A 741-nucleotide genomic window follows, 5' to 3' on the forward strand; every position below is an offset into this window, starting at 1 on the left:
GTTATGATTATATTTTTAGAAACGGAAAAGGGTAAAAAATGCTTTCAATTATGTGAAATGAACAAAAATGTCTTTATTGTTATGGGTCAAAAATGCATTTGAAAAAAATGTCTTTATTGTTATGGGTCAAAAATGCATTTTTTTCAAATAAATATATTTTTTACTTTCTTTTTGGACATTCTATTCCTAATAATATGTTTTTATTAGCAAATGTTTATGCTACTTCAATTCTAAATAAATAAATATTTTTATTTTATTATAATTATTTTTATCGTTATCTAAATAAAATATGACGAGTTTATTATGATCTTATATATATAATATATATTATCCGCATAAAGGGTACATGAAATTATTCTATTTTAAATGATAAAATGAGATTAAGAAACAAAAAATTATTTCCTACATATTTATTAGTTTAAGTGGTTTTAAAAGAAAGAAAATAAAACAAAGCTCTTTAAAAGTGATATTTTTATTTGGAACAAGATATATTTAAAAAGAAAAAAATATATTTATTTTGAAAAAGAACATTTTTGACCCATTTAGTAACAATAAGGGCATTCGTCAAGAGTATTTTTGGATCAAAATATTGACGGCAAGGACTTTTTTAAATCAAACTATAAACGGAAAATGGCCTAAAATGCCTTTGAACTATTGCAAAAGGCCCCTCATCCATTTATTGGACCTAAAATGCCCTTGACATCCACTTTTAGGTTCAAAATTGACATTTTCTTTAACAGA

This window comes from Solanum dulcamara, chromosome 8 (genome assembly GCF_947179165.1).
Source record: "Solanum dulcamara chromosome 8, daSolDulc1.2, whole genome shotgun sequence".
Lineage (NCBI taxonomy): Eukaryota > Viridiplantae > Streptophyta > Magnoliopsida > Solanales > Solanaceae > Solanum > Solanum dulcamara.